Source organism: Drosophila persimilis, unplaced genomic scaffold (assembly GCF_003286085.1).
Source record: "Drosophila persimilis strain 14011-0111.01,24,50 unplaced genomic scaffold, DperRS2 tig00000000-arrow-pilon, whole genome shotgun sequence".
NCBI classification, from domain to species: Eukaryota; Metazoa; Arthropoda; class Insecta; order Diptera; family Drosophilidae; genus Drosophila; species Drosophila persimilis.
Window position 1 is genome coordinate 5,132,967 of NW_020825288.1, and position 6,000 is coordinate 5,138,966.

The window sequence follows — 6,000 nt, forward strand, 5'->3', positions numbered from 1 at the left end:
AGGCAATTCTGTGATATATCCCATATGCTGGGGTCTCGTCTCTGGCAAGTATATTTCACTTGACCTTTTGACTTATTCATACAGAAAAAAAAAATAAAAAAATTCAAATGAAAGCCAAGTTCTTGCCACATCGAACCTTAGCCTACTGCCCCGAAAAATACCCAAGGCTAAAGCAAGGGAAAATTATAAAAGAAAACAAAAGAAAAGAAAAGAAGAGGCCGTAGGTGGAGATACTCTGGCGGGTACAATGGTTTTATTACCGAATTCTAAGGATTATGGTAGTCCGATTTTGTCCCTATCTAAGAAATATATGTGGGCACAATCCGAGAGGTTTGATTGGATTATCTTCTAAAATGAACCCGATTTTCTAACAAAAAATTCTTTTACCAAATTCTTTTTTATAAGAATTGACAAGAAATGTATTCTTTTGGGGCTTTCCTCTACATCTTTAAGAATTTTTGACATATCCTGATCTTATTTTGAGTTCTTAAATACTTTGACACACATCTGGTACTTTCTTGAGGCATATAGAATGCATCTATTCCATGTTTTCAGCCCTAAAGATAGGCTTTTATATCGTTCTGTGGTTAGATTTTATATTTTTCTGATAATTTAAGTCTTCTTTTATGCAATTAATGATATAATAAACCATTCCTACAGGTTTCGACCTACTAAATGTAGAAAAAAGAAGAGATAAACAAAGATCTTGCACATTCAGAAGCCCTTTTCATGGAATAGACCCAAGGATCATCATGAGTATCATTAATTCCTCGATCCAATATGCTTTTCCAGCTCCTGCAAAATATCCTTATACCCTTTTAAAGAATAACCTACCTTCATCTTTGTTCTTATTTCCGTTGTTCGTTTTCCGTTTTCCATTTTGTTTTTTGCAATCAACAAAAAGTTGAACGCCGACTCTCTGGCATATAAATATTTGCATGCCTTGGCGAAGGGAGAGGGGGGAGGGGCAGGGGCAGGGGCTGGGCGAGTCCTGAAAGGAAGTTCAGGCGATGATGACGAAGAAGATGAAGGAAGTAAGGACTTGGCCGCGCACTCATTATATAAGAGAGACAACAGTAACAAACAGCCAGAGATGGCCAGCTGACGCGTAAATGTGCAAAAGCTTTAAATTAACGCCAGCAAAAAGGGGCGTGGAAACGGGGGGGGCAAGGACAATGCTGGGAGGATACGTTCGGGGGGCCGGTGACACCCAGGGACGGGGCTGGGGCTGGGGCTGTGGCTGCTGTTGTGGATGGATTTTGTGTTGTGTCAGCTGTCGTTGTCTGGACTTCATTTTATGCGCTGACAATTTCTCATTATTAAAATTACAGAACCCACAGCGGAACAGCAACACAGCGACAGAGCGACAGCGCAGAAGGGAGACAGAGACATGCAGGGGAAAGGAGGGAGAGAGACAGCCAGGAGACAGAGAGATGGCCGCAGTGTGAACTGTGTGTAAATGCGTCCATCCATTCTGCATCTTGTTCTTTTCGCTTAATGGAATATCCTTCCTATTCGATCCTCAGGTGTGTGCTCATTAGCGGCCACTGTGTGTGTCCTGTTTCCTGTCCGTCTGTCCGTCTGTCTGTCCCTTTTTGTGGCTCTGTTGTCCTTTCGGTTGCGATTGTTTTGCTTGTACGTTCTGTTTGGTTTGTCCATCATTTGGCTGGCATATTTGTGTGCTGGCCATATAAATCAGCGGTCGGTCGGTGGCATGTCATTAACTTGCGATAAATCTGTCATAAACAATGCAACACATAAATTGCTGCCAAATGGAAAGGAAGAGGATGGGCGGCATGTGGCATCAGCAGCCCAAACAATGTCCAAAATGCAAATCATCAGCGCCAGAGCGTCTGTGTGTGTCTGTGTGTGTTTGGGGCTAAGTGCGGAAGTGTCGTCTGGGGGTGGCGGTGGGGTCATGCCATTGTAGTTTTAGGGGGGCGGGGCGTGTCGCGGTCGACTCCACTGTTTCTCTGTGCCACTACGTTCCCATCAACAGAATTTCCCCAGTTCTCCTGCACCATTTCCCATCCCGTGGCTTTAATAACTTAATTCCCATAAAAACATTTAAAATAGTAAATAAAAAACCCACTAAAAAGTGTATGCCCCGCAGCCTTGCACTTAACGAATTACAAAACGCAGTAAAAATTACAAAACTGCAAAGTATTTGGCAACAGCAAATGCAATTTCGTAACAAAAGGGTCTTTGGCACTTGCACCATCGCCGAGAAAAGTGTGGCAAGGAGCAGCAGGGGGGCATGGCGTGCATGCCCATGCACATGTAAGTGCCCTCGGGGGGGCAGAGGCGTAGCCGAAGGGGGGGTCTCGCAGAGAACGAACTCAAGGAATGGTGAAACTTCGCTGCAGAAAGGCATGGAGGGAGCACTCCAGCCTCTCTCTCTCTCTATAACTCTCTCACAGTGTGGCTTAGCAGTACACCCTTCAGATCTGGTATATTTCGTAGATACAAACTGCATGTCTTGGATACACCTTTAAATTATATTGGTTTCCCACTGGTTTCCACCACGGGAGCCCACATATCTGACATATACGATACTTTAAAAGTTGGAAACTTTCTTGAAAACCCTTCCCCATTCTCTAGTACCCCCTCTATGCCCTGCCAAGCAGCGAGCCCAACAAATCTGAAGAATGACGTGGGCTTAAATGCTTCAATTACTGGGGAGTTCACCTTTTTTTGCTGGGGTGCAAAACTTTTGCGGTTTGGGGTGCTGTTGTTTTTGTTGTTATTGTTGCAGGGCGTTCGTCCGACTGCATTGACATGTAAATGACCTTTAATTGATGGGCTCGTGTGGGTTGATTGAGTGCCAGTGCCAGTGCCAGTGCCAGTGCCGGCAGGAGGTGGTGTGGTGGCAGTGGCATTTCTGTGCAAGACGAAAGGTGGCCAAAGACCAAGGCAAGGAATCCAAGGAGCACTCCTGGTACCTGGTAATTTGCATTTCAAAATAGCCGGCCGCAACTTTTGTAACTTTATGTGGTGGCTTTTTGCGCCCAGACAGTCTAAGGGAATGATTGTCTGTCTGTCTCTCTGTCTAGCTGTCGATTCGGTTGTTAGTCTGTCTGTCGGGTCCCTCAGGCCTCTCTGTCTGTCTGTCAGAGTGGTTGTCTGGCTGGTAAAATATTTATGTAGCCCCCGTTCGAAAAACTGATTGCGGCGAAAAAGCGCAGCTCAACGAAATGAGAATTTATCGCAAGAACACATGAAAAACGAGTGCATGAATGCCCACCCTTTACAGCTAAGACGCACTGGGAGAGGGAGAGCGAGAGAGATGGAGATGGAGGAAAGGGCGAGGCGGAGGCAAACAAAAAAAATCACTCCCCACTCATTCGCTCGTCTGTGCATGTGTGTGTGTGTGTGTTAATGGGTTTTCCATGTCGCTGTAGTGGTGTTCTCCCTCTCTCTCTCTCTCTGTCTCTGTCACACGCCTGCACTTCCGCCGGAAGTTTGCATGTTCCTTTATCATTCGCAAGAATCTCAAGCGCACCAAAATGAGGGCTTAAAAAAAACACAGCCAGCTTAAAAGCAAACGCAGTACCTGCCCCGGCCGAAAAGGTTACCTCCATTGCTGCCGTTTTTTTTCGTTGTTTACGAGTGTGTGTGTGTGTGTGTGTGTGTCTGTGTGCTAACGGTAATTGCGGCGTTCGCCATCGCCGCGGCGTCTGCCCTCAAAGTCGATAACATGTCATTTGAGCGTCGCTAATGTCTTCATTTATTTTTAGCATGCCGCCGCGCCTCGTTGCCCAGCCCCCCCCACCACACCCCCCCCACCAACCACTCTTGGCTCCTGGCTCCTGGCTCCCGGCTCCGTCATTGTGGCCCTGGCCCTCTGCACATCATTCTGTCCGAGCGAGCTGTTTGTTTAGATAAAAGTTTGCTTTTGGCTGCTTCTGCTTCTGCTTTTGCCACTCTTTCGTCTTCTCTGTGTGTGTGTCTCTGTGTGTGTTGGCCATAATTGGACACGAGTTTGTGCCTTGTTTACACATGCATTTTATAGACGCTTTTAACGTGCCAATTTTGTGTGTGGCTTTAACCGATTTCCCAGGTTAATGGCTCCGCTCTGCTCTGCCACGCGCTGCGGCGGTTGACCCAGCCTTAATTTAACCAATTTCCTCATCAGTTCGGGAAAAAAAAACGGAACATGATTAGGCAAGGCGCGGGAAATTTGTTGGCCAACAGCCGCCGCATTATGGGGCACACACACACATGAGGCAGAGAGCTGTAGAGATCTGCCCCCCCACCCATTCATGGGCGATTGTCACGCACGGAGATGCCTCCCTTTTGGCCAGAATGGCACACTAACTTGGCTAATTTCCCAATCAACGAATGGCTCTCTAATTGCGCATTTGAAGGGGCAGACGGAAAGGGGAGATATAGGGGAGTGTAAGCCAGAATTGATGGAGCTGGGAGCTCGCAAGAGTTGGCCAAGTTTATCTCTTTGGCTTGCCACAAAACTGCAATTTCCATTCGCATGCAAATGCTCGCAAAGGCAGTAGCGAAAAAGAAATGAATGCCACACACACAAAAGATGTGCCCCACAGCAAGTGGCAGTCACTTAACTCCTTTCCCACCCACGACACCGTCAAGCCCCCACCGCTCTTTTGCGCCTCTTAATGTTCTTTCCGCTCCTCTCCCGCCTCTCCATCCCCTCAGAAGCCACAGTAATGACAGTTCAAAAGGGCAACAAAGTACTAAAAATAGTGGAAATTACCGCAGGATATTCAAATTTCCACATTGCGGCGTCGAAGGTGAGGCCAGAGCATGTGTGTGTGTGTGTGGGTGGGTGTGTGGCATGTGCATGGGGCGCCACATAATAAACCTCAACTCAAAAGCAAAACTCCCGCCATGTTGGCAAAAGAAAGAAAGAAAGAAAGTAGCAAAGCGCTCGCTCTTTTGTGTGGGGGGTGGGGCTCGGTTCTGGCCAGGATCTGGCTTTGGCCTTTGGCTTCTGGCGAATGCTAGGACGATAAGAATCGAATCCTTTTTGCATTGCATGTTAACACATGCAAATTGAAATGTCTAAATCATGCCACACACACACACACACACACACACACACATATATATAGGGGAAGAAAGCACCGTGGCAATGAACGCGGCAAAACAAGCGCCTGGAATGCTTCCAGCCAAAGGACATGCAAAAATAACTTAAATTGCAGTTTAATTGCCGTGCCCCCGAAGGCCTGCCGCTGTCCCTGCGCCAAAATGTGGCGGCCCCCGCAGATAACAATCCGAGTCTAATACATTTTGACATGGCTTAGGCCGCATTTAGCGGCTTTTGTGGTCTTAGCCCTCTGTAAAATGCCGCGCAAATGGAATGAAAATACTTGCGGCAAGCAACTAAAACCTGCCACCAGTTTTAACCTTCTTTTTATGCCAAACCCCCCCCCCCCGGGTTTTGGTGCAGGCATATAATTAATTATTGTCGCAACACCATTAATCAGAGGATATGCCAGGGACATTCCTCTCTCTCTCTCTCTCACTCTTGAAGGTCTTCTGTGTCTCTGTCTCACTGTCTCTCTGTCTGTTGCCTGTTTATTTATCTGTTGACGTTGTTGCCCCACTCTGTGCGTGTGTGTGCGTGTAGTGTCTGTGGCAGATTATGGTCACACTGCGAGTAAACCTCAAACAAGCACTTAAGCGAATAGACTGGAGTGTGGGGGGGTGATGGTGTGGCCCCAATCCGCACCCCCAGCCCCAGCCCCAGCCCCAGCCCCCACATCGAGTTAACCAACTGACGAATGACTGTCGTGTGTGTGTTCACTGTGGCATGTGGCATGTGGCAGGCACTCCTCGGCTGCTCTGGCTAATAAAAAATGATGTTTTTAATATTCACGAAAAACATTTCGAGTGTCAAATGCAAGGACATACGATACACGATGATACTCGCAGGAATCCAAAAATGCGGATTAGCTAAAGTTAAACGTGGAATGTGCGTCGTGCCGTGTCATGTAGCGTCGTGTCCTTTGCGGCTGTTAATTAAAA